The sequence below is a fragment of the Pleurodeles waltl genome, chromosome 10 (genome assembly GCF_031143425.1).
Source record: "Pleurodeles waltl isolate 20211129_DDA chromosome 10, aPleWal1.hap1.20221129, whole genome shotgun sequence".
Classification (NCBI taxonomy): Eukaryota; Metazoa; Chordata; class Amphibia; order Caudata; family Salamandridae; genus Pleurodeles; species Pleurodeles waltl.
This window is the reverse complement of record NC_090449.1, coordinates 242,652,019-242,679,592: the sequence shown is the minus strand read 5'-3', so window position 1 is coordinate 242,679,592 and position 27,574 is coordinate 242,652,019. Positions and strand designations below refer to the sequence as shown.

At 44.5% G+C, this 27,574-nt stretch overlaps 1 protein-coding gene across 8 annotated transcripts in view; it reads right to left on the bottom strand.

Annotated features, from left to right (window-relative positions):
• Positions 1 to 26,239, bottom strand: part of EEF2K (eukaryotic elongation factor 2 kinase) — a 199,976-nt gene extending 173,737 nt beyond the window's left edge. For 4 of the 8 annotated variants that reach the window (XM_069210295.1, XM_069210298.1, XM_069210300.1 and 1 more), the window contains exon 1: positions 26,029 to 26,179. The gene's annotated coding sequence lies outside the window, so the exon portion shown is untranslated. Of the gene's footprint in view, positions 1 to 26,028 lie in introns of all 8 variants that reach the window. The other 4 variants (XM_069210301.1, XM_069210302.1, XM_069210299.1 and 1 more) reach the window with 3 other exon arrangements.
• Positions 26,240 to 27,574: the final 1,335 nt, after the last annotated feature.

The following is a 27,574-nucleotide window of genomic DNA, read 5'->3' as shown; positions in this document are numbered from 1 at the left end:
CAAACTAAAGACACATTGCATACACTTGAGAGAGCTTAGGCAGCTGGCCCAAAATCAGGCACACTGGCCGCAATTAGGGAATATCTCACTACTTTTGAAGAGCTGACCGAACAAGAGATACAGTTCTTATCGAAACGCCATAGAGAACAAATGTACAGTGAGGGCGTCGCCGTGGTCGGAGCCTAGCAGAAAGATTGAGAATGCCAAAGGGCCACACTCAAATAGTGAAGATAGTCACTGCAGATTCGGTAGCACACTATGACACACACCTTCCATTCTCCTGGCCTATGAAAACTACTACAAGGGACTATGTAGCTCCCACGTGTCACCTACGGCGACTTAGGTTAATGCTTACTTGAATGATGTTGCACTAGCATAGCTGTCCGATGGGCAGCAGGAATACCTCCTGCAACCTGTAAGGATAGAAGAGATCAAGGTCACAATTTGAAAGCTTCTAAATGGCAAGGCCCCTGGCTCGGACAGGCTCTCTGGGGAATTCTATAAGGAATTCGCAGACCTGATGGCCTCGCACCTAGATGCCATGTATGAAGAAGCATACAGTAACCAATGGGTGCCACCAACCCTAAGTCCTAATTCTGACCCTGTTGAAGCCAGATAAAGCAGCTGAAAATTGTGAGTCATATAGACCACTCTCCCTCTTTAACATAAATGGCGAAATCATAGCAACCAGGCTTCAGTCCCTACTGCATAAGCTGGTCCTGCCTGATCAATCGGAGTTTGTATCATCCAGAGCGACAGCATATAAACAGCACACTCTCTTTACATTACTTTACTACCTGGATTCCTCCCTGCAGGCGGCAGTCCTATTGGACGCGCCAAGGCATTCGACTCCATCGAATGTACACGTTAACAGTGCTAGCATGAATGGGAATGCCCGATGCATCCCTATGCTGGGTACACCTGCTGCACACTAGCCCGGTGGTCTGTATATGTATGAATGGGTATACCTCAGACCAGTTCCCTGTAGGTAGGGGTACACGTCAAGGGTGCCTTCTATTACCTTTGCTGTCAATTGTGGCCCATTAGCATGTCACTATATGCAGACAATATGGTGCTATATATTAGAAAGCCACAAAAGTATATGGCACCGTTCATCAGAGAGCATGTCCGATTTGAAGGCCTCTCCGGATTGAGTATAAAGTGGTCAAAATCAGTCATTTTTCCATTGACGTCAACCACCCAGGAATGCTCACTTGAATTTCCACCGATATAGAACCTTCCTTTGGGAATAGCCATGCGCTCTATAAATGTCAATATTATTATTATTATGTGAAGCACTGATCCGGTTAAAGACCTGGGGATATGGATACATAGGGACCCAGAGCAGGTAGTTCGAACTAACTTTGGAAGGGCGATCACAACATTAGAGGACAAGGTCAGTAGGGTCGGCAAGGTTGCCCCCATCCCTACCGGACAGGATAGCAGTTGTCAGAATGGTGATTTTACCCAAGTTTCTATAATTGTTTGTCAATATTCCGATTGTATTGCCACAATATTTCTTTAAGAAGCTCCAGACATATTTGCTGACACTGGTATGGTCAGGTGAAAAAACATAGAATTAGTTGAGACATGTTAACACTACCGTATGCATGTAGGGGATTCAATGCCCTTGATTTTCGCCTCTATTATTTATACGTGCAGGTCCACTTTGCTCACTACTGGCATGCACCTCAGGAGTACACCTCCCATGTAGCAGTGGAGCACGATGATGCTTATCCCATTCTGCTCAAAGCCTTACTACCACACAAAAGAGAGGGACTGCCGCGCATAGAGTTTACAGGACACACCATGACAACAGCCTGGTGAGAACAAGGGAATAGAGCAGTGAAGAACTCACAATATGCACCAGCATTGCCACTGTCCATCACCTGGTATCATCCGGCAATTTGGTGACCAGGGAAGACACAGCAATGGGGGGGGGGGGGGAGTGGCATTTATAAACGGTTCATTCATGGCCCTGGAGGAAGTCACACGTACACAGAGGCCCACACCACTATTAAAGTTCACATATTAGCTAAGAGCGCCCTGCAAGACTACTGCCCGCAATTTCCTGATGAGCCACAAACCCTAGATGCATTACAGGTTCTACTGACAAACAACACGCAGGGTCACTTGATAACAAAGCTATACAACGCAGCACTCACAGATAGACCACAAACCACTAACAAGGAAATGGAGAGCTGGAATGCTCTTCTTGATACACCATTGGAGCCTGCAGTTTGGAAGTTTTGTTGCACACACATGCAGACTCTCACATCAAATTGCAATTTGCGTATTAAACATTTCAAATATCTACACCAGGTGTATTATACACCAATTAAGTTTCATAAATTTGGGGTAAGGACAGGTGCGAATTGTATACGTTGTTGGATGGCGGATGTCAATTTTTTGCATTTAGCATTGATGTTTGACCCGATCCGACGGTATTGGGCTGAGGTAAAAGGGATGCTTACTACTATAATAGATGAACAGGTGGAGTGCGCACTTAAAGTCTGTCGGGATGGATGAAAGACCTACAGCCAATAAACCGGAGATTTGTGACAGTGGCCCTGCTGATGGCCAAACAGAGAGTGGCACTTCATTGGGGAGCTCAAACGATTTCCACCAAGAAATCACTTGCGAAACTTGATATGCTGTCAGTCCCAGTTGGAACTATATGCTGAAGCAATACCAAAGCCTTCGAGGCCCAAAGACTTTTGGGGACCCTTACAAGGATACCTTCTGTACACTCAAAACGAGGCATAAATACGAGATGCCAAGATGTTTGCTCTACTGTATGTATCATGTTTTATATGGTTATAATGCATATGTACATACAAGTGTGCGTGTAATCAATACTTATAGCTAGTCATTGAAATATGTACTGCTGGTGACTTTGTTACTGATGTTGTTTACATTGTGTCTAAAACTGCAAATCATAAATAAAAATATTTTTAAAAGATTACTGCGAATAAAATTTGGTTTTGGAGACAGATTTTCAAAGCTAGCCATTGTTAGCTACGCAAGATCTAGAACAAAGTTACCGGCAGTCCATGTGGGAGCCTCTAGAAACCAAACCACAGGCTGAAGTATACTTCTTGTTCCTTACTAAATTATTTTACTACCCATGCTACCTTCCATTAATGCTCCTTCTTATGGTGTAATAAATGGACAAGCTGTGAGTGTTTTAATAAACTACCTGATAAGGCTTAGTAAGTGTTCATTTTGCTTTTAACAGGTTTCTTTCCATCATATGGTTTAACCTGTTTTTGAAGCTTTGCTAAAAGAACCGGTATTTCTGGCTTGTGTCTTTTTACGCCATCGCATTCCTCCTCAGTCTGCTAAGGAGAGCTCAACATTGTCATCACAGGTTTTTCAGGGGCGTAAGTCATTTCTGGGTTGTTTTGATTGGACACTGCAGTGCAAAGCTGTAGCAGCTCATATGGACCTTGATACACTCGTTTTTTTGTTTGTGACACACTGGCCGCATGTAAGTAGGTGATTTTCTTATCAATATATTTTAGTTCACTTATAAACAAATTGATATGGTTTAATATCACACACAAATGATTCTAAAACGTTAGTGGAGACCCTAAAGCAGAGCTTAGAGATGAGGAATCTGCAGGTAAAGGTATCCATCAGAATCAGAGACACTATTTCTGAAAGTTGGAGTGATGATTTTTTGGCGTGTTGCGTCATTAAATGTGATTATTCTTGATCTAAATTGTAAAAAAAATATATATATAATTATAACTTGTGAAAATGTTTATCTAGATAAAAGGGGACAATCCTTTTACAGTACCGCTTTTATAGGAATTACTGGTCACAAGAATATTTTTCAACCATGACCCAATGTTTCATGGCATCAACGAATATGTAACAAAACATGAAGCAGAGTCACTTAACACTTACTTAAATATTAGTTATCAACCGCACAAGAGTAACGGAAATGAACTTTGACACGTTCCACTCCACCTGCCTTTTAGTGTCTAACATCACTGCGTACAGTCAAAGAAATGTTTATAACCTTTATACCAACAAACTTGAGTCTGCTCTCTAAAACGTAATAAGAAAACCCCATCACCAATGTAACAACCTTGTGCCCTATGTGAGGAGCAGGAACGCTAATTATGAATTTGTAATTTGCAGCTTTGACATAACAATCAGTCCTGAGAAAAATACGCGTCTGACATGGCACCTTTGTGCCTAAAACTATTAAATGCAGATTCTGATGTCACAGATCTGATGTGGTATACGTACATACATGAAAAGGGAAACTCAAATCAGCTGCCAGAGTATTGGGCAAAAAAGAAGATGCTGCAATAGATTGCATAGTAAAAACTGCATAAATAAGTGATGCAGTGGCAATTCCTCCATCTGAGCAACTTGCTTAAAATCTATCATGCCCCGTGGGTCTAAAAGCTATACAGGTAATACAGATTATAAAGAACGATTAAGGACAAGATATGTAAGAGTGTGTTGCTGATAGGTAAATCCATATAGCAGCAGTCAGAAAGTGTTAACAAAAAGATCATTAGTATTTTTATTTCAAAACATGTAGACAACAATATGTTTCTGAATCTTGTTAACATAGTGAAGTCCTGGGAAAAAGCTGCAAGAGAAAAACAAGTACTGGCAAAGCCAATTGGTCTCGCCTATGCAACAGCTATTGGCTTTGGCAATGTGTTTTAGCCATGCTGTACACCCTTATGACTGCTGTTCAGCATTGCTAAACACTAGTGGCGTGGAGTGGGGTGGGGTAGATTAGTGTGTGGTAGATTGGGGTAGTGTGGAATAGGGCAGACTGGGGTAGAGTGGGGTGGGTAGATTGGGGTAGCGTTGACTGGGGATAAAGTGGGGTAGTATGGAGTGGATTGGACTGGGGTAAATTGGGTTAGTTTGGAGTTGGGTGGAGTGTTGTAGACTGGAGTGGGGTGATGGGTAGACTGGCGTGGAAGATTATCGTGGAGTAGATTGGGGTGGAGTGGGGTAGATTGCAGTGGAGTAGATTGGAGTGGAGTAGATCTGGGTAGAGGGTAGTGGGATATAATGGGGTAGATTTAAGTGGAGTGGGGTAGGCTGGGGGAAGAGTGGGGTAGATTGGAGTGGTTTTCAGTGGGGTAGATTGGGTGGTTTATAATACAGTAGATGGGATAGAGTGGGGGTAGACTGAAGTGGAGTAGTTTGAAGTAGAGGGGAGTAGATTGGGGAGTGAGGTAGATTGAAGAGTTGTAGGTATACTGGGATGGATTGGGGTAGATGCTGTAGAGTGGTGTAGACTGAAGTGAAGTAGATTGGGATAGCCTGGAGTGGGAATGCGGTAGATTGGGATGGAGTGGGGTAGACTGAGTGGGGTAGATCGGGGTAGAGTGGATTAGGATATACTGAGGTAAACCGGCATGCAGAGGGGTAAGCTGGGGAAGAGTAGAGTGCAGTGGATTGGGGTAGATTGGAGAGGAGTGGGGTAGATTGGAGAGGAGTGGGTAGATTAGTGTGGAGTGAGGTAGATTAGTGTGGAGAAGACTGGATGGATTATAGAAGAGTAGATTGGAATGAAGTGGGGTAGTCTGGAGTAGATGGGAGTGGAGTCGTTTGCAGTGGAGTGGATAGAGTGGTGTGAGGTAGACTCGGATGGGCTGGGATGGGGTAGATTGGAGTGGGGTGAAATGGGATAGATTGGATTAAAGTGGGTGGATTGGGATGGGGTAAATTGGAATAAGGTAGTTTGGAGGTGGAGTGCAGTGGTTTAGAGTGGGGTGGATTGATCAAATTGAGTTAGACTGGACAGGAGAGGGGTAAATGTGAGAGATTTGTGGTAGATTTGAGTGAAGTGGAGAGGGGTAGATTGGGTAGAGTGGAATGGGGTGTAGTAGATTGGATTAGAGTGAAGTCGATAGGATTGGGGTAGATTGGAGTAAAATGGAGCTTGTAGATTGGAGTTGATTTGGATAGACTGAAGCGGATTGAGATAGACTGGGGAAGAGTGGGTGGGGTAGAATGGAGTGAGTGGGGTAGATTGGGGTGGAGTGGGTTAGAGAATAGGGTAGATCGGAATAAAGTGGGGTAGATTGAATTGGGATGATTGGAGTGGAGTAGTTAGGAGTGGGCTGGGGTAGACTGCTGTAGGGTGGGATAGTCTGGAGTGGGGTGGAATAGAATAGATTGGGGTAGATTGAGTGGAGTAGATTGGTGTGGAGTAGATAGGGGCAGATTGTAGTTGGGTAGATTGGGGAGGGGTAGACTGGAGTAGGGTTGATTGGGATGAGTGGGTGGGTAGATTGGGTTGAATGGGATAAACTGGAGTAGAGGGAGGTAGATTGTGTTACATTGGAGTGACGTAGATTTTGGTGGAGTGGGGTAGATTGGAGTGAAGTGGAGTAGATTAGAGAGGAGCTGGATAAATTGAAGTGCAGTTTGGAGTACAATGGGTAGCTTGAAGTGGGGTAGATTAGACTGGAGTCAGGTAGATTGGAGTGGAGTAGATAAGAGTACGTTGAAGTGGAGTGCGATAGATTGGAGTGCAGTCGGTAGAGTGGAGTGGGTTGGACTGGGTGTAGGAGGCTGGCCTGGCTTGTAGTGGGTACCAAGGGGTACTTACACTCTGTACCAGGTCCAGTTATCCCTTATTAGTGTAGAACAGTGGTTCCCAACCTTTTGACTTCTGTGGACCCCCATTTTATCAATACTGGAGCCCGGGGACCCCAACGGAATCATTATTGGAACACGGGGAACCCCAAGGAGTCATTACTGATAGCTGGGACATAATATTATTAAATTTATTAAGCAGCCGCGGACCCCCTGAGGAGGCTTCGCGGACACCCAGGGGTCCCCGGCCCACAGGTTGGGAACCACTGGTGTAGAAGAGGTGTTTCTAGCAGCTTAGGCTGATAGAAGGTAGCTATAGCAGAGCAGCTTAGGCTGAACTAGGAGACATGTAAAGCTCCTACTATACCACTGGTGTCATATGCACAATATCATAAGAAAACACAATACACAGATATACTAAAAATAAAGGTACTTTATTTTTATGACAATATGCCAAAAGTATCTCAGTGAGTACCCTCAGTATGAGGATGCCAAATATACACAAGATATATGTACACAATACCAAAAATATGCAGTAATAGCAGAAGGAAGTAATGCAAGCAGTGTAAAGTTACAATAGATTGCAATAGGAGCACATAGGTATAGGGGCAACACAAACCATATACTCCAAAAGTGGAATGCGAACCACAAATGGACCCCAAACCTAAGTGAGCTTGTAGAGGTTCGCTGGGACTGTAAGAAAACAGTGAGGGTTAGAAAAAAGCCCACCCCAAGACCCTGTAACGTAGGTGTCAGGTGTACCTACAACCCCCAGAGAGCACAGAAGTCGTGATAGGGGGATTCTGCAAGGAAAACCAACACCAGCAATGCAACAACAGTGGATTTCCGGACCTGAGTACCTGTAAAACAAGGGGAACAAGTCCAAGAGTTGCGACAGTGTCGAGAGTGGGCAGGAGCCCAGGAAATGCCAGCTGAGGGTGCAAGGAAGCTGCCACCGGATGGAAGAAGCTTGGTGTTTTGCAAGAACGAAGAGGACTAGGAACTTCCCCTTTGGAGGATGGATGTCACACGTCGTGAAGAAGCTTGCAGAGGTGTTCCCACGTAGAAAGACGTCAAACAAGCCTTGCTAGCCGCAAGGGTCGCGGTTAGGGTTTTTGGATGCTGCTGTGGCCCAGGAGGGACCAGGATGTCGCCACTTGGATGAGGAGACAGAGGGGGCACCCAGCAAGTCAGGGAGCCCTCACAGAAGCAGGCAGTACCCGCAGAAGTACCGGATCTGCCACTTAGAAGAGGAGTGAACCTGAGTCCATGCGAAGTCACAAAAGGGAGTCCCACTACGCCGGAGGACAACTCAGAAGGTTGTGCACTGCAGGTTAGAGTGTCGGGGACCCAGGATTGGCAGTGCACAAAGGAAATCCTGGAAGAGTACACAGGAGCCGGAGCAGCTGCAAATCATGCAGTACCCAGCAATACAGGACTTACCTCCACCAAACTTGGACTGAAGAGTCACTGGACTGTGGGAGTCACTTGGACAGAGTTGCTGAGTTCCAGGGACCACGCACGTCGTGCTGAGAGGGGACCCAGAGGACCGGTGATGCAGTCTTTTGTTGCCTGTGGTTGCAGGGGGAAGATTCCGTCGACCCACTGGAGATTTCTTCAGAGCTCCTGGTGCAGAAAGGAGGCAGGCTACCCTCAGAGCATGCACCACCTGGAAACAGTTGAGAAAGCCGGCAGGATGAAGCGATACAAGGTTGCTAGTAGTCGTCTGGCTACTTTGTTGCGGTTTTGCAGGCGTCCTGAGCAGTCAGCGGTCAATCCTTTGGCAGAAGGTGAAGAGGGAGATGCAGAGGAACTCTGGTGAGCTCTTGCATTCAGTATCTGAAGAATTCCCCAAAGCAGAGACCCTAAATAGCCAGAAAAGGAGGTTTGGCTACCTAGGAAGGAGGATAGGCTAGTAAGAAAGGTAAGAGCCTATCAGAAGGAGTCTCTGACGTCACCTGATGGCACTGGCCACTCAGAGCAGTCCAGTGTGCCAGCAACACCTGTTTCCAAGATGGCAGAGGTCTGGGGCACACTGGAGGAGCTCTGGGCACCTCCCCTGGGAGGTGCAGGTCAGGGGAGTGGTCACTCCCCTTTCCGTTGTCCAGTTTCGCGCCAGAGCAGGGCAGGGGGATCCCTAAACCGGTGTAGACTGGCTTATGCAGAGATTGGCAGCATCTGTGCCCATCAAAGCATTTCCAGAGGCTGGGGGAGGCTACTCCTTCCCAGCCTTCACACCTATTTCCAACTGGAGAGGGTGTTACACCCTCTCTCAGAGGAAATCCTTTGTTCTGCCTTCCTGGGCCAGGGCTGCCTGGACCCCAGGAGGGCAGAAACCTGTCTGAGGGGTTGGCAGCAGCAGCAGCTGCAGTGGAGACCCCAGAAAGGCAGTTTGGCAGTACCCGGGTTCTGTGCTAGAGACCCGGGGGATCATGGAATTGTCTCCCCAATGCCAGAATGGCACTGGGGTGACAATTCCCTGATCTTAGACATGTTACATGGCCATTCGGAGTTACCATTGTGACGCTATACATAGGTAGTGACCTATGTATAGTGCACACGTGAAATGGTGTCCCCGCACTCACAAAGTCCGGGGAATTTGCCCCGAACAATGTGGGGGCACCTTGGCTAGTGCCAGGGTGCCCACACACTAAGTAACTTTGCACCCAACCTTCACCAGGTGAAGGTTAGACATATAGGTGACTTATAAGTTACTTAAGTGCAGTGGAAAATGGCTGTGAAATAACGTGGACGTTATTTCACTCGGGCTGCACTGGCAGGCCTGTGTAAGAATAGTCAGATCTCCCTATGGGTGGCAAAAGAAATGCTGCAGCCCATAGGGATCTCCTGGAACCCCAGTACCCTGGGTACCTCAGTACCATATACTAGGGAATTATAAGGGTGTTCCAGTATGCCAATGTGAATTGGTGCAATTGGTCACTAGCCTGTTAGTGACAATTTGGAAAGCAGAGAGAGCATAACCACTGAGGTTCTGGTTAGCAGAGCCTCAGTGAGACAGTTATTCATCACATAGGGAACACATACAGGGCACACTTATGAGCACTGTGGCCCTGCCTGGCAGGGTCCCAGTGACACATAGACTAAAACAACATATATACAGTGAAATATGGGGGTAACATGCCAGGCAAGATGGTACTTTCCTACACTGGGGTACTTTGGAATGGGGTGGCTTGGAGTGAAGTGGGGTAGATTGTGATAGTTTGGAACTGAGTGGGGTAGATTGGGATGAAGTGGGTTAGACTGGGTTACAATGACTGAGTGGAGTAGAGTAGGTTGGAGTGGAGTGGGGTGGACTGGGGTGGTGCAGTGTGGGTAGATTGTAGTGCGGTGGGGTAGACTGTAGCGGAGTACGGTGATTGAACCATAATGGAGTGGACTCAGGTAGACTGGGGTGGAGGGTGGTAGACTGAAGTGGGGTAGATTGGAGTGGGGTAGATTCCGGTGAGGTAGATTAGAATGGAGTAGATTGGGGTATATTGAAGCAAGTGGAGTGGGACAGATTGGAGTGGAGTGGGGTAGACTGGAATGGGGTAGGTTGGAGGCGGGTGGTGTAGATTTGAGTGGGGTGGAGTAGGATAGATTGGGGTAGACTAGAATGGAGTAGATTGGCATGGAGTAGCTAGGGGTAGATTGTAGTTGGGTAGATTGGGGAGGGGTAGACTGAAGTAGGGTTGATTGGGATGGAGTGGGTGGGGTAGATTGGGTTGAATGGGTTAAACTGAAGTGGAGTGGGGCAGATTGTGTTAGATTGGAGTGAGGTAGATTGTGGTGGAGTGGGGTAGATTGGAGTGGAGTGGGGTAGATTAGAGTGGAGAGGAGCTGAATATGTTGTGGTGGAGTTTGGAGCACAGTGGGTAACTTGAAGTGGGGTATATTAGAGTGGAGTAGATTGGAGTCGAGTGCAGTAGATTGCAGTGGGGTCAGCTGAGTGGAGTGGGTTGGACTGGGGCATTTTCGAATGGGATGGTTTGAAGTGAATTGGGGTGGGGTAGATTGTGATAGAATGGAGCTGAATGGGGTAGACTGGGGTGGAGTGGGATAGACTGGGTTAGAATGAGTGGAGTCGGTTAGAGTGGAGTGGGGTGGGGTTGATTGGGGTGGAGCAGAGTAGGGGAGATTGTAGTGCAGTGGGGTAGACTGTAGTGGAGTGGGGCAGACTGAATCATAATGGAAGGGAATCGGGTAGATTGGGGTGGAGGGCGGCAGTCTGAACTGGGATAAATTTAAGTGGGGTGGATTAGGATGGAGTAGATTGGGGTATATTGTAGCAAGTGGCGTGGGGTAGACTGGAGAAGAGTGGGGTAATTGCTGTGGAGGGGCATAGGATGGCGTGTTGTGTCTTGGAATGAGTGGTTTAGAGTGGAGTGAAGTCGAGTGGCGTGGCATGTCGTAAAGTGTCTTAGAGTGGAGGGGCTAGAGTGGAGTGGCATGTCAAAGTGGAGCAGAGTGTTGTAGAATGGAGTGGGGCCGGCATAGAGTATAAGGGAATAGAGTGGAGTGGAGTAGTGTGGAGTGTGCATGGTGTGGTAGATCACTGCCATTACAAACAGCACATTTACAATTGAAATTACCATTACATTTGCACAGAAATATGGTTTTACTGAGCACAATGTGTGAAAATCTCATCATCTAGTGCAGTGATACTCAGAGTACGGCCGAATGCGGCCCTCTTGACCCTTATGTGTGGTCCTCAGCTCAACAGCAGCACTGGGCTGCTGTTTATTGGAATCAGCACTAACATTAAAATATGTTTTATAACTTGGGAAGCATTTATTTAAATGTTAATTACAGTTAAAGAAAGGAAGTAACTAGAATGCCTTACACAGCTTAACTTTGGGAACAATTTGATTTATGAAGACATCTTGCAGCAAATATGTAAAAATATGACAAAGTCTCTTCAAAATTCAAAAAATGTATTTTATTATCATGCATAACGGTTTTCATTATAGTGAATCAGATTAGATCAGTGCATTGAGAAGTATTATTTTTAAGTGATACTTTTCAAACATGAATTTAGAAACATTTATACTTCCCTACTCACCCTGACAACAATGCCAATATTGAACTAAGAGGCAAGTCAGTCATTATGGGCATCCTTTGGGTGGCCAGGGTTGCTATTACACATAATACAACATTATAGTTTGTTAAATCAAACAAAGGAGAAGTTCTTGTACAGCGCACATCGTGAAGTCATGTATTTCAAGGTCCCGTTATCGGTTGTCATGAAGAAAAAGGAGGGAAAGTGAAATAAAACAATTGTCTAGGATTACATAATTTGGTCAGATGAGGAAGCCAGGATTGATCCTAGGGTTTCTGGTTCCGCATTGTGCAATTCAATTTAGCCACTATACATACATGCTTCGCTTCACCATCATAACATCTACTTACCAACCCTCAGAGCACCACCCTACCAGCACCAGTGCAGCCCTCGGTCGCACCATCGGGCAAAAAGTTTGTGCCCTGGGAAAATGTTTGTGAGTACCCATGAGCTAGTGTTTTGATCATATTCAAGTATATGTTTCCACCACATTCAGAAATACAAAAAAATGTGTTTTGTTTGTACTAATTATGATATATTCTGAAACATGAGCACAGCTCATTTTTTTGTTGTGTGCTAATAAAAAAACAATTTAAAAAAAACACGCCACTCCTTTTACATGGATACTCAGCGGGATTGTCACATAAATTCTCTCACACTGAAGCCAGAAAAAGATAAATAAACACCAAGCTCCCGGGAGAGAGCCCCCAACATTTGGCCTCTGTCTTTGCACAGAAAATGTGTCAAGTAAAGAACAAGATTTAAAGTCTTGCTTACAGAAAGCGAGTTTGTGGAAGAATAGAGTAAACAGTTTGGGCAACGGGAGGTACGAACTCAAGCTGGATAGTCTAAAGCAAATAAATCCAGCAAACAGGAAGGCAGAATATGCGAGTTACAAACCATAAATCCAATGATTGGCAATGGGCGGGATGCATTCCTAGGTCAGCTTTCTGTATGTCCCCAAGATGTATTTAGCAAACCAGACAGCTGCACTGTTTGGTCGGCTTCAACATAAAGTTAAAAAAAAAGAGAGAGAGAGAGAATAGCTCCTGGTGGCATCTGGAGCAAGTAAAAAAGGACTGACCAAGGCCAAAAATTGCAACTTTGGGATAAATTACAGGATCCCTCTATGTTTGCCCCTCCAAGGCATTTCTTTCTGGATTGTGAATCTGGGACTGAGATAGAGGGGAAAGCGACATTGAGCCTCATTTCTGATTCATCCTTGTGCGATATACTGCTTTGCAACTATTAAAACCACATGAATCTTAGCATGAATTAATGCTGGAAGAACAAAGGGCCAGATGCAGCAAAGGTTTTTACCCATTCTGTGTCTATGGGAAAAAGTGTTTGTACATATGGCCCAAAGTCACTTGCATGGTACTATAGATCTCGGCAGCAGAATCACCTCCTCCTTGGTGATGGAAAAGGAACAACACTTTAAGCACGCTAGGCCTAGATTGTCTGAAGAATGGCGGTGGGGAAGGCTACACACTTTATTTGTGGAAGTTATAAAGATCTGCGCAGGGTTGATAGGCTACTGTATGTGAAAAAGGTACCAATGATTCCAAGTTCTGTTACAGAATTATTTAAAGTATGGGTGAATATATGAAATGTACCATGCTGGGGAACTGTGGTAACCGGTAACTTTCTCATCTTCCAATGATCAGCCAGTGCTTACTTCTAATTCCAACATAACCTTTCAATCTGCTTGCAAACTTAAAAGCTTTATCACTTAACAAACACTAATCTTTACAATACAAACTCATCTTCTCCATTGTATATGCTCAATCCAGACACGTGGCTGCTGTTACCGAGGCAAACATTTCCAAAGCAGTGTTTGCCTGTCCTCCTGTGCACCCCTATAAGCCTTAATGAGTCCTTTAGGTCAGTGACTGACGAAACAATGCACAGTGCGCGGACTTTGAGTGAGACTCTGGCCTTAAACAGGTTTATTGTCCTGATGTTTGTCTGTCTGAGACTCCTCACAAGCAGGCCTCACAATGAACTGCCAGAAGGATCTTTTACAGCCAAAGGCTCTGTCTTTTAAACATGAAATTGCACTACGCATTGGGTAATTGCTCTAAATTAACTGCTTCAGACTCTGTGCTTGGCGGTAGAAAAGGGAAAGGAAACATAAAATAAATCTGTGTGCACAATAAAATCATAGCAGTTGCCTTTTCTCATGTAGAAACCTGCTCAAAAAATAACTTGCATTCAATTTGGCACTTATATCGCACTACTGCCATTTCTTAGCCCTGCGACTAACAGGTGCTGCCATTACCCAATTTAATGTTACTAAATTTACCGACCTCGGAAGGATGGAATGCTGAGTCAGACCTGCTGGGTTTAGAAACCGTGACCTGGAGATCCCTGGGTGTATCAGCAACAATCGTGCATCTCTCCGAGCCATCTACTTTAAGCCATTCCAAACATTTATGACGGGAAATGGTTTGACAACAGCAAGTAACCCAACAAAGATCTAAATCTGCAGAACTGAATATAAACAAAGAACATTTAGAAAGATTAAAACTGAGCAACTTTACAGACTACGTTTACGTTTTTAAGATTCTCGTGTGTGCTGGCCAAGCAACCGTGAGCCGAAAGTGTTCTTTCTGCCCGGAAGTGAAAGATTTTGAGGCCCATAGTAGAATTCCAGTCTATCGATGGGCTCATCGCCTTTAGCAGTGGTGTACCTGACTTCAAAATCTACTGAGGTTCAGATACCTCACAGCTCAGAGGTAAACAGAGCTTTGGATTGGTGAACAGAAGAAATTTACTTAGGAACAGGAAATCTTAAAAAACAATTTTTTTTAAAACTGTATGGATTAATGATTTCGGATTTGCAAATAGTGTATTATTTTTTTCTCTCTACTGTTTAAGCCAGTCCGTTACTAAGAAGCGCTTGTGATAACACTAATGATTGAAATAATAAAGGATGTGGGATTATTGTATTATACCGGACTATGCCATAAATGATAAGGAATGGCGCTTTCTAAATGAATATCCTAGTATGATTCCCAGTAATTGATGATTTAAATTTATCCAATGTTCACTCCTAGTTGACTCCTTCGAAGCTACACACATTTTTCTCCGCAGCTTCCTCGAACTGCCCCAATGCCAGGCAGACCCTGCAGATGTATCACCCACGCTCCGGGCCTGTCCCTCCTGGACACCCTTCTGGGCTGATGTTCACACTGCTTTTGCCGAACTTGCCGGCATTCCCCACTGGAATACTGTAGAGCCCTGTCTCCTGGGTGTATATCCCCATCTCAAATATTCTAAAACAGTGGTTCCCAACCTGTGGTCCGGGGACCCCTGGGGGGCCGCAAAGCCTCCTCAGGGGGTCCGTGACTGCTGAGGAGAAAATTAAATAATATTAACAGATTAGGTCCCCAGCTTTCAGTAATGACTCAGAGGGGGGTCCCCGGATTCTAATAATGATTCAGTGGGGGTCCCTGGGTTCCAATAATGAAAAAGTGGGGGTCCACAGAATTCAAAAGGTTGGGAACCACTGATCTAAAACCATGATGCGCTTTGTGGACCTCACGCTACTCCTAGCTAAACGTGAGATCACCAGATGCTGGAAGTCCCCGGGCCCCCTCACATCCAGCTGGCAGGACGAGGTTATACACTGGGGTACAGCCAAAGGTTATGCCTATCTGAGAGAATAATATTGTCTCCGGAAACAGCTTATAGCCTTAGTTTGGGATGGCATACTGGAAACTTTTAAGTCCAACTGGGACGAAATCTAGTAGTTATCAGTAAAATAAAAGATCCTGTTTGGCTGGATCGCTAATGTTCCACACAGATGTCACTGTACGTTGTAATAGGTCCTCTATTTCCTCAATTGTCTTGCGATTCATATCGACCCCATCTACCCTGTCTCACTCTTTTTTGTTCTCCCTCTCTTTATCCATTCACAGGTCCTCTTACATTTTTAGCTGAGCTGATGACAAGTTGGGGTTTGGATGGTGGGCTGGAAAGCCGTGTATTGTTTATTTCTGCTTTTGGTTCATACTGTTTCTTTTGAATACAACTATAGAGCCCCTTTCTCGTTTGCTTACATCCACTATATCCTTTATGGCACCGACTGCTTCTGAAAGATAATATACGATATGCAAATTTGAACAACTGAAGAGATGTATGGCCACAATTACACAGTATTACTTTCCTTTTGTTAAAAAAAATCAAAAAATTGTGCTTGATTATATATGACTTATTTTATCATACAACTCAGATTTCTTTTACTACGTGTGCCTCCTTGTGTCTGTATTACCCCTTGTGTTCTTATACTTGCAAGTGGAGGTATTAAACATGGTCAGATGAGTAACAAATACACATAGAGTGGGCCTTGAGCCTGCCCATCTCAACTATTCTCTTTCTTTGACCAGTCACTTTCAACAACTTGCTTGTGATTCTGTCAATCACATCTTGGCTCTCCCCATTGGAGAAATATCTTTTCCTTAATGCAATTGGCTGTTTGGTGTATTCTTCCACCTCCACTCTGGTGCTTACTGCATGAGGAACTACTTTATAACCATAGCCTTCTCTGCTCCTGATGACGCCTTCCAATGTGTTTCGCTTTAAAAAGTGTTTTAGCACATTCAAACTAGACCTAAAGGCTTTGATGATGCTTTTTAGGTCGGGCGTCGGTAGTGCGCATTCGCTTTCTCTCGACATGCTGTAATCTACTTCTGTGGGCTTTCACCACACCCATCACTCTCATTTGTTACTTGGCCTACCTTTTGAAATTCCTTTGGTTTCTTTGATAAATGCTTTTCTTTTGTCCCGCCTTTCGGCTGTTTTGTTTCCGCCCTTGAGACGACTGACCCGGTTACATGGATTATTGTACGATCGCCCATATAGGTTAGTGTCGTTGCACTACTTTTTTCTTTTGCCTCTGGTTATTTTGTTGTTACCTGTTTGTGTTCTGCTCTGTTTCCGCAATGGCTTGTGTCAGGTAACTTGGCTTGTGTCCGGGGAAACGCACTCAGCTGACGCCATTTGCCAACCAGAATGTAGCTGTGTATGCATGTGTAAACAAACTGTAATTCCAGATAGGCTTTTGGAGCCCCTGCAGCTCTAAACCATGCTTATGTTTTGTACATTTTCAATCAACTGCTTCCTGGATTGAAACGTACGTTTTCTAGTTTCTGTTTTTTCAACCTGCAAGGGAGAGCTGACACTGAGACCTGAACCTGGCTTCCCAGTTCCAAAGTCGGCAGCTCTAAATGTTATGACACATCCTTTCTCCAAGACAACTGGCATTTTTTAGGGTTGTGTGTAGCAATTGTATAGCTCTTCAATCCCTGGCAGCACAGCACCCAGGATAATGTGCTGCATGGCTGAACGCTTATAAGGTCCTAAAGGTGAGACTTATTAGCTATGTCAATGCTTGTTAAGTTGAGGTGACAGGGAAAGCTATGCTTTGTGTATCCTCTGTTACTAAACTAGCAAACGTAATTATACTATTTTTTAAAAGTCCCAATAAAAGTTGTTTATGTTTTGTTTCTCTTTAAAGTAATATGCCATAGCTAAAAGGTAGGTGATACGTTTTTTATGCATTTAGCTTTAATATGAACACATTCTTACTTTCTACTTGAAATTTTAAAAAAATGTTAAATAGCCATTGCTATTTTAACTGAACACAAGTGTGTGTTACACCCTGTCAAACCACACAGTTCATCGCAGCCGCATTTCATGCACGGCATCTTGTTTAAAGGAAACACATCTCTTAGCAGAACAGGAAAAAAGGCAGGAGACCTGGGCATCGGGAACATCTATCCATGTCACCAACAGATAATATTCTGATTAGGCGAGTCAGCAGAAAGCCAATTATCTGATGTTGCAATTCCACATTAATATGCAACAAAGAGTTCTTCCTAGAAAACGCCTCTTTTCTGAATAGTCATTCGCTAACAGGAAGTAGCCGCGGCTACAAATTAAAACTGAAACAAAATAGAGGGAATCGATATTACTCAAGAATTAGGTGGCACCTGAATATCGCGTTGTTTGTTGAGCAAGGGCTAATGCCGGAAGAGACTACAGCAGACATATTGATAGTTTAGAGGAGGAAATTTCCATGTTGGACTCTCTACTGGATTTGCACCTCCTCCGGGAATTGTAATATTTCTTATTACACCCAAACACTAAATCAGACTCTTTAAGGACAGGTGCTCAGCAAGCCCAACCATCCAATCAGAACATTTTACTGCTCACCCTCCGCACAACTCTTATGTGTTCTCCACATTTTTTCTCAATTTTTCAATACTGCATGGCTATGTTTCAGTATACCAACAGAAGCACATACACCTGACAGCTCGTCCTTTGTCACACACACAACCTCTGAAAGCACTAGACAGAACATCGCACACCCATCCACCAGCGGCGGCTTCTCGGCTATGGCAGAGAAGGGTTGCCCCCCCACCAGAAGCAACAGCTGAATACCTTTTACAATAAAACCATAATAAACAATGTTTATTATGGTTTTATTGTAAAAGGGGCAGGCCATGGGGGAGGACGGAGACGGAGAGGGAGGGCACAGCACTCCCTCTCAGAATGCAGGTATGTTTGACTGGCTGTTTCGGGCCAGCCGAACACTTGCGCACAGGGCTCTCTCCAACCCGGCACTGTGTTGCCAGGTTAGAGAGAGCAGGCAGAGGCTCTCATTCTGCCTCGGAGCACCCTGCCAGGGTGCTGCTGCAGCCAATCCAAATGCCTCTTTTAAGTTGCCAGCAGCATGAAAGCAGCATTTGGATTGGCCGAGGGCAGGCTGGGAGCCTGTGCCTGCTGAGGGGATGGAGGAGTGGCACGACACGGCTAGCAGGTAAATTTTTCTTTTTACTTTTCATTTTAATATTATTCCCTCCAGCAAAGCGCGGGCCTCCACTCCCTTTTAATCCCTGCGAGCCGCGACTGCCATCCACCACAGCCAATATGCTTTTATGTGTGTATCAACGTGCTCGAAGAGCGCTGCACATCAAGACATGCCTTACACTAACTTACAAGAGAACACACCACTATAGATCTCGGAACATGCCCCCCTACACAGTCTGAACATACATTTAACTAGACATTTAGGCTTCCAGCACCAATCTCATCATCAGATACTTCCCACACATGTGAAGTTGCCCGACAACAGGAGCCAATACCAACAGAGGACATTTGTAAGCATTGGATGCAGTCCTCAGGTCACACACAAAAAAAAAAGCATTTGCAATGAAAAAGGTTTTGCATTTGCTTGAGTTAGAGCTATTGGTATTGTAAATTCATAACTGGACTTTTCTTGCCACATAAACTGGTCAACCCTGCCTCATAATTTCGTCTTTTCCTGCCACATAATTCCAGTGGCCTTGCATATAACTAAAGTACTTCCATTTACCTTCTTCCTCTATCTGCCAAGCTAATTCCAAAAGAATACACTTTCACCACTACACCATCAGAGTTGTTGGCTGGCTAACAATTCCCCCCATAAAAGACACAAGACAACCACAGAGGAGAAATAAACTAGAAGGGGCACTCAAACATATCAAGAGTGTTCATATAGTCATAGTGTATTAAGGACGTTAAGTTGGCCTGAATCATGGTCATAACCGTAATAAGGGAAGAATATCCAATTATCATATAAAACTTTATCAGAAATAACGGTTTGGCATTATACTGTAATGCCCAAAACAGCCCTTACTTAGATGGCACTATAACAAAAATATCAATGTAAGAAATAGTCATGTAACCATGTTGTTAGCCCCTAAAGGACATAACCCCATGAAAAAAACAGGAGAAAGTAATGCAGAGTAAACATATGCTTAGCCCCAAGAGGGCATTTTATGGATAGCAGGCCTGTTGCAATGATAATACAAGCAAGGCCTTTAAAACAAAACTTCTGCCAGCAGCAAAACAAAAGTTATAGCCACGAGAAAGCTTAAAAGACACTGAATGATGGGAGGGGTTATTATTTGGGGGTCCTCACTAACCTAGTTTGGGGACCCAGAGATGATGTAGACAGAAAGAGTGTTTTGAAGGTGGTTCCATTGTCCTAGGATCTGCACAGGATGAGTTATGAGCAAAAATGTTTTGTAAAAGTAATGCCCTGCAAAGTATTATGGGGCAAGTTTTTATGACGCAAATCAGGATAGCCCCTAGTGAATACCACAACAAAAATAGCATTTGGAAGAAACACAGTCCTGTAACCATACAGTCAGCCCTTAGAGAGCATAACCACATGAAAAAAGAATGGGAGAAAGTAATGCACTTTAGCCATATATGTAGTCCCTAAAGGGCATAGTGCATTACACATTTTCAAGGCTAGCAGGCCTATTGCAATGATATTACAAACAACACCCATAAAACATAACTTCTCCCAGCTTTAAAACAAAAGCTCCAGTCATGAGAGAAATTAAAAAGATAATGATTGGTTGTAAGGGTTATTGTTTGGAGACCCCACTAACATAGTGTGGGGACCCAGAGATGATTTAAACAGAAAGAGCACACTGTGGTTATTGTTTTGAAGGTGGTCCCATTGTCCTAAGAGCACCACAGGCTGAGTTATGAGCAAAAATCTTTTTTTTAAGTAATGCCATGCAAAGCATTATGGGGCAAGTTTCCGTTCCACAAATATTTTAGTATGTTGCTATTACTGTAATGCTTGGAACAGCCCCTTGAGGACACCACAATGAAAATAGCAGTTGAGAGAAACATGGTCGTGTAACTATATAGTTAGCCCCTGGAGAGCAGAACCACACAAAAAGAAAATGGCAAGTAATGCACTGTAACAATATATTTAGCTCCTAAAGGGCTTAGTACATTACACATTTTCAGGAATAGCAGGGCTACTGCAATGATATTACAATCAAGTCCCTTAAAACACAAGCAACTCTCAGGTGTAAAACAAAAGTTCCAGTTATGAGAGCTTAAAAAGACATTGACTGGTGGGAGGGGTTAATTTTTGGGCTACCCATTAACCTAATGTGGGAACCCATAGATGAACTAGACAGAAAGAGTGTGCCGTGCTGAAAGTTTTGATGGTGGTCCCATTGCCCTAGGACCACCACAGGCTGAGTTATGAGCAGAAGTGTTTTATAAAAGTAATGCCCTGCAAAGCATTATGGGGGCGAGTTTCCTGAGTGCAGTGAATATTGTAGTATCGGCTCTCCCACTGTGCTGGGAGAGCCGCTTTCGCTTTGAGGATTTCTGCTTTATGTAAAGCATTTACCAATTTCAAGTGTTTTATGGAGAGCGTCACAAGAAATGACTCTGGTTGGCAAACTGTGAACAATGTAACCATTGCTCCAATACCGCCAATCGAGTTCATGCTTTGTGCCTGTTTGCACTGTGAGAGCCATGGCCGCCAGGCAGTAAGAAGGGGAGAGACAAAAGAAAAAAATAGTTTGCTCACACTGAAGTATATCGGTAATCGTGCAATAATCCATGTAACCGGGGAAGTCTGCAAGGCGGGACAAAAACAGCCTCAAGGCGAGACAAACATAAAGCATTTACCAATGACATCAAGTGATTTTTAAAAGGAAAGCCCATGGACAAGTGAAAGTGACGGATGTGTAATGAGTGTGGTTAAAAGCCCACAATACTTAGAACAGGTCAAAGCGCTTGCGCGCTCGACCTAAAAACGTACAACTCATTAAAAATGACAGTTATTATCCAGACCTCACATCTTGACAAAACTGAATCAGGCACCAGCCAGCAATTGAAATAGTTGTAAAGTTACACCCTAGACCAGAGGTCTTCAAACTGGGGGGCCTCAAGTGATCCCGGGGGGGGGGGGGGGGGGGGGAACCAGACTCTGGCGAAAAGAAGCATTATATAGATAATAGGCCTTTCTTTTAAGCAGAAGCATGTTATTGCATTTTTTAAAAGGTAACAGTACTTAACTGCAATGTTTAAATAGGTTTAGACATATTTAAACAGTGCCATCTTTCAAAAATAATTGTGAAAACTTCTGACGGGGGCCCCAATATTTTTCAACTTGGGGAGGGGGGGGGAGGGGGTGTTAAAAAGTTTGGAGACCACTGCCCTAGACTAACAAAAGGCACTGCGATGCCTTGCTAATGGAAGAATGGGCACTACACAGAAGCTATTCAACAGTACCAATAACAACAATAAAAAATTACCAAAAGATGGTGCTTCCTGCTTTTACTATCCTCTACATGGAAAAAGTTGTTCCTAAAGTTGCAGGTGAGCCTGATCCCTCCACGCCGATACCATGATAGCTGGAATGTTATCACACTGCACTGAGTTTCTCTTTGCCCCCAATGTTTAAATTTTTAATTATTGTGTTAATACAAACAACTGCCATGCATCAGGTCTTCTCTTGGATCATGTTTGTGTCATCAAATTCTTGGTGTGTCATGGCCACGCAAATGTGGCTTTTTAATAAAAGACAACACAGCAGCCACACGCTTACTATATATCCCGTGTATGCGGACAGAAGTAAAGGCAATCTTGTTTTATTTGGGTCGTGCTGAAGTCTACCAACGAAATGGAAGATAAAAAAGGAATCAAGTCAAGATCAAATGTTGGTAGTAAAAAGTGATGGGAGAAATGCTAACAAATAGTCACAAGCACTGGCAATTGCTTTAGGTAGCACCAACCCATTGTTTTTAACTCACTGTACGACTCCAGTCTTATGCAAACCACTACCGACCCTGCTCCTTGTGGCAACTGCCTTTCCTGAACTGCCAGAAGAGGACCCCTCGAGCAGGAACCACAAACAACCCCAGGCAGGTTTAGGGCTGGTTAGGCCTCATCAGGGAGATATAGCTTTACCCTGGGGCGATATAACTTCTGACAGTGATAGGGTCCAAAGTGTTTTTTATTGGTTTGTTTCTATTTCAAAACAAAAAAGATAAGAATACGGGTAGTACACCATGTTGTTGTTTTTTTTAATGGAGAAATTTCTACAGGATGCTACGATTACTTTAGCCTGTAGGACAGACATGCAAATGTTCTTTGGATCTAGGGAATTAGGTTTGCCAAATACTGGGTGGTACTAATGCAGCCCAATATAAAGTGGCCATCACTTTTCATGATTAGATTGTACTCGGCCTGAATGTAATCCTCTGAAAAATTGAAACTTTCAATCGTTCAGTAAATGATACAGATGGTCTGGACACCTGCATTAATAGACAACGGATATTACCAGAGAATTTATATGCATTTACCGAGGTGTGTATCCGAATAGTGGTACCAAGAATATCGTCTGACAGACATATTGTGTCCTAAATATCGATTACAAAAATATAGTCCCATTAAATGTTAATGAAGAGATATTTTTGTAAACGGCATTTAGAATAAGACAGTTCTGTGAGATGATAGTTTGCTTACGATAGTCTGGTCCTAAACCCATTTGTCGATGTTCCAGTCTAAGCATAGCATTGCTTTTGCCTATAAGGATGATTAATGTATTACATTTTGGGTTGGCCATTATGGTGAGAAACGCCTAAGGAGGAGTTGATAAACACCACATGCCACTCTGTCAACAACACATCTTCCCTCCAGCCCAAGGAAACCCCTTGAAAACTGTAAGCTGTGGTTATTACACCTCGTGCACCCGAGATCGTACTGTGCAGTGCATCTTCCTTCCCAGTGATGACTCGAACTGAACTGAGCAAGATGTACTACTATACTATATATCTCTACACACAGACGCCACTAAAGTTGAGCCTCAAAGAGGAGCCTGAAGGGTATACGTTTGCATTGTCCCTGATATTTTCAGGGTTCACAATCATCAAGAGACCTCGGGCCACAGGCTACTGAACTGCTAGCCGCACTGGCTCATGTGCTTCCGCCTACATTCCCTTGCAGTTCCCATCTAATAAGCAACGGTCGGATTAAAGCATGGCTGAGGCTATGCAAGATGCGCAAAAGTTATGTAGATTGTAGGATGAAAAAACGCACTGAAAGAGCGCGGGCATGAATGCTGATAGATGGTGGTGTGCAGGGAGGGCCACTGCAGAGCGCAGCCAGCGAGTAGTATGAATGAGGATGCGCGCAACTGCTCTTTTTCGCTCACCGACTGCAAAATTCAGGTGTGCATATTGACTTAAAATGTGCAGTGAAAGAGACATGTACAGTACATGGAGCTTATCATCGCCATGGGCCTGCAAGGCAATATTTTGCAGGGCATGGCCAAGCGTGTGCAACTGTAGACAAGGCTATGTGCAGCTTGGCAGGGGGCGTGCAGAACGTATCACGGCTTAGGCTGAAGTCGGACAGTGAAGCCAGTGTGAAAGAGGGTAGGGCAGGGCTTGGTCGAGAATGAGCACAGAGGGGATCATACCTGCTATGTGGCTGGGGCCTGCTGCACACGGCAGAGAATGGCTGAGGGTAGGCAGGGTACAAGTGAAGGAGTACAGAGCATGCCTCGTGGATGCGTAGGGCGTTGTAGATGTTGTGTGGTGCGTGGCATGGGTTGTGCACGTTCTGCAGAGTGTGATAGCTACGATGTGGGGTGGCTGAGGGAGAGCAAGCTCTAGGTGGGCGCTTATGAGGCTGTTAAGAATGAGTCAGGTAAAATAGGGTCAACGCGTGAAATCTTTTTGTCTGCATGGATGACAGAGCATAGCACTATAAGTGCAGTAAGAAAGCTGCTATGTCACTGCTCAGTGGGTGGACATGAGTAACGCAGAAGGAGACAGATATAAATCACTGCCGTGACTTGACTCCACTTTCAATCTGTCGATACTTATAACACGAATACCTTCGAGTGGGATAATAACTTGTATTTTTCCAAAAGCAAATACAGTTTGGGGTGCAACACCGAAATAGGATCAATGGTGTGTTGTTAATACTCAACGACGAACACAATTAATTATCATTGTATTTAACACTAGTGATTGCATTTCAAGTATTAATAAAGAAATAACCAGCGAATCCAATGTACAACGTGAAAAAGAACTGGCCATTTCAGCTATTCACACAAACAGTAGGGGAACCACAGTAAAAAATGGTACGCTAACTGGTAGTAAACAAATGCTTAAAATGAAAGCCACGCCCACCTTTGCTCGCGATGTTGTACAAAGCAGGATCTGATCACGTGATCAAAACAACATGCATTGCATCACAGCAGCCCACACGGTTACGAAGAGCTGCCGCTGGCTGCAGGGGTTAGGTGGGAGAGGTTCCCTTTCAGGAGGGTAGACTATCCAGATGGACCGACCACACTTCTGTTATTAGTGGATCCAAAATGAATATGCGTCACAGCTTGTTTCATTATTACTATATTGACAAGGCGTCGCAAGCTAATCTTCCACGAATGCAATGCGCAGATGCAGAGCCCAGCCCCCTGTAGGCTGCGCATGTGAAGCGATCCTGACAATGCTGCACGAGGTCTGTTAACCAGAGACTGCTGAGCAGGCTGTGATCTCGGGGGTTTAACCCCGGCACATGATAGCCCGCCAAGCTGCACCGAACACTTGGTGCAGTGTGCCTCTAAAATGTAAAATCACGAATATCGAATGCAGTTACCCAACACATGCATGCGGTATTTGTCAAATACCTCTGATGGATGTATGGATTTCGATTATATTACATTACAGAATACATAGGAACAAGTGTTTTTAAAGAGGCAAGGCAAGCTTGGAGTTAATCTGAATACAACAGCAGCTGCAAAACAGGAGGAGAACCTCTGTGGCTGGGTGAAGTGTCCTGGATCCCTGCATGGGAACGCTGTGTGCTCAACACTTGGCATGCTGTAGATCAGTCTGGCACCGAAACATCGCCATCCCTGGCAGGAGATCTCCCTCTGCAGAAAGGAGCTAGTCGGCTAGGAAAGGAAAATACTGCCTGATGTGGCAGTGGTTCCGATGTGTGCATGCAAAGCCGCCCCGAGGGAAGCAGGAGGGCTGCGGGGGAGCAGAGTTTATGTGGCGTATATTTCAATGCAACTAAGGAAGTTCAACACAATGCAAGGCCTACTTATTTCAGAGCCCGTCTGCAGAACGCTACAGCGCTTCGCCGCGGGTAGCAGGCGCTATTTAACTGTCAGCAACATCCATCAGGCAGAACTGTAGACACTTCCGCGTTGGCATCTCAAATCCATTCAAAAGACGAACACCGCAGTGGCCGCAAAGCTAGTCACACAACTAAACAATATATGTTAAAATAAAAGGATTTATGTTACTTTATCAGGGTTGGAGAATGCACAAAGAGCCTAAAGTTGAACAAAAAAAAGGTTACGTTCCCAAAGAGAAGGTGCAGTGCATTTCAGTGGAATGTCACAGGGCCACTTGCGTGGTTGGTGCGCCGCTTTCTAAAGGGGGTAAACCGCAAGCTTTTCGTGGTTGCAGAGGCAGTCCCGCCCCCACGGAGCTCTGTGGAGCCCCGTCCCGCAGCGCTAGCTGCAGAGGGACAGCACAGTACGTCAAACTCACCGCCCTCGTTGCGGGATCGGCTCGAAGAAGGTTGTGGGGGCGGAGCTGCTATCCTGACAGATTCGGACTGTCTTGCCGCAGAGTCGGTTCACTCGCACTGAGCTGCGCCTAACGAGCACCGTGGTCTTCTCGTTGCCACAGACCCAGACTCAGGCTGAATGAGTGGGACGGTGATAGTCACTCAGGATCGAGCCAGGGAGCCCCGCCCACTGACAAAAGGCAGGACAGACTCAGTACAGGGGCACGTGCACGCTCAGTGACATCGCAAAGCAGCCAATGAACAACTGGCAAGCTTTTCCTCAACCAATGGCAAGCCGTAGTAGAGTATCCAAAGCTCAACAACCAATGTATACTGAGAAGTTCTAAGAAAACCCATGATAAGGCTTCACCCAACCAATCCTCGGTAATCATACCTCCCCTTGGCTCCTGGACTATGTGTTTTTTTTCCTAAACTCCTACGCTTGAAAACCCATAAAAAGCTGACCCGAGCTTTGGCCAGACTGGTTGCAAATGTGGCTGGGAGAGAGGAAGTTTTAAAGGGACAACGCATTTCAATCTCAATTAAAAAGACTGTTCAGAGAGAATTATGCCCTGGTGGTGCAACATTTACTATGGGGTCCCATAAATTGGCCGGGAGGTGGGAAGGCGGGTAGTAAAACGAGTGGCAACATAAATTGGGTGGACTCTGTCAACGTTTACATTTATTTAAAAACAACTCTGCCCCTAAAGAAATTGGCAAAATGGACAAAGTAGATAGTACATCATTTTGGCTTAATTATGCGGTCACATACACACCATGTTTTAAAATAAGGCACCTGCTGGAGCGATGCGGACCCAACATGTTAAAGATAACAGCTGTAAGATAACTTTAATGGTTAATTTGCCTATATACTCAAATAGACATATAAATCTGACTTACTGTGCACACATATAATGTACATATGTAGTTTAAAAAGTAAAAATCCTCCCTCTAAATCACAGTTGATCTCAAAATCACTTGTGAAGTGTCAAGGCTGGTGTCTGTTTCAAAGGTATTGCCAGCAAAGTGTTCGTCATGAGCTGCTCCCAGGCAGAATGTGACTTGAAAAAATGATGGATGTTGATGGTCCTTAAAGTGAGACATTTGTATTGAAGTCTGCCGAAATTTCAAATAAGACCCTCACACTTCACCCCCTGCAGATTTCTGCCTTGGATGTTAAACACACAGAGTAGAGGTGTTTGTGAAGTCGGAAAATCATTAGTATCCTGAAAATCTTTTAACACCTACCCCCCCCTCCCCTGCAGCCAAGTAGTGAAAAAAAAAGTCAAATAGGAAAGATGAAACGGATGAAAACACTTTTGTATCTCAAATAAATGTTTACAAATGAGTCACCCTTTTAACATTCTTAACTGGTTATAAACACTTGTAACCAAAAGAGAAATTTCATGAAAATACCACACATTTTGTCTATGAATTAATTTGTAAACAATGAAGATTGGTTATGGACAACCGCGGCAGTGCTATAAAGCGTATCATCTTTATTTTGGGCTGTCCTTGAGGTACCTG